At 37.7% G+C, this 215-nt stretch overlaps 1 protein-coding gene across 1 annotated transcript in view; it reads right to left on the bottom strand.

Moving 5' to 3' along the window:
• The window catches only part of EMH_0027480 (uncharacterized protein), a gene marked incomplete at both ends in the record, with an annotated part of 5467 nt that overhangs the window by 3394 nt on the left and 1858 nt on the right, over window positions 1-215 (bottom strand). The window lies entirely within an intron of this gene.

Below are 215 nucleotides of genomic sequence, written 5' to 3'. Positions count from 1 at the left end.
ATATATATATATATATATATATATATATATATATATATATATATATATATATATATATATATGTATAAACTTTTTGTATTTTCGGCTTTAGAAGAAGGCCGAGGAAGGAAACGTTGCGGTGTACAGACGCCGCAGCAGCAGCTGCAGCAGCAGCAGCAGCAGCAGCAGCAGCAGCAACAGCAGCAGCAGCAGGAACTCCTCGTTGCTGCTTTTTT

Source organism: Eimeria mitis, genomic scaffold, assembly GCF_000499745.2.
Source record: "Eimeria mitis Houghton genomic scaffold, Emh_scaff1013, whole genome shotgun sequence".
In the NCBI taxonomy this organism is placed as follows: domain Eukaryota; phylum Apicomplexa; class Conoidasida; order Eucoccidiorida; family Eimeriidae; genus Eimeria; species Eimeria mitis.
The sequence above is the reverse complement of the archived record's forward strand: the minus strand, read 5'-3'. Positions and strand labels throughout refer to the sequence as shown.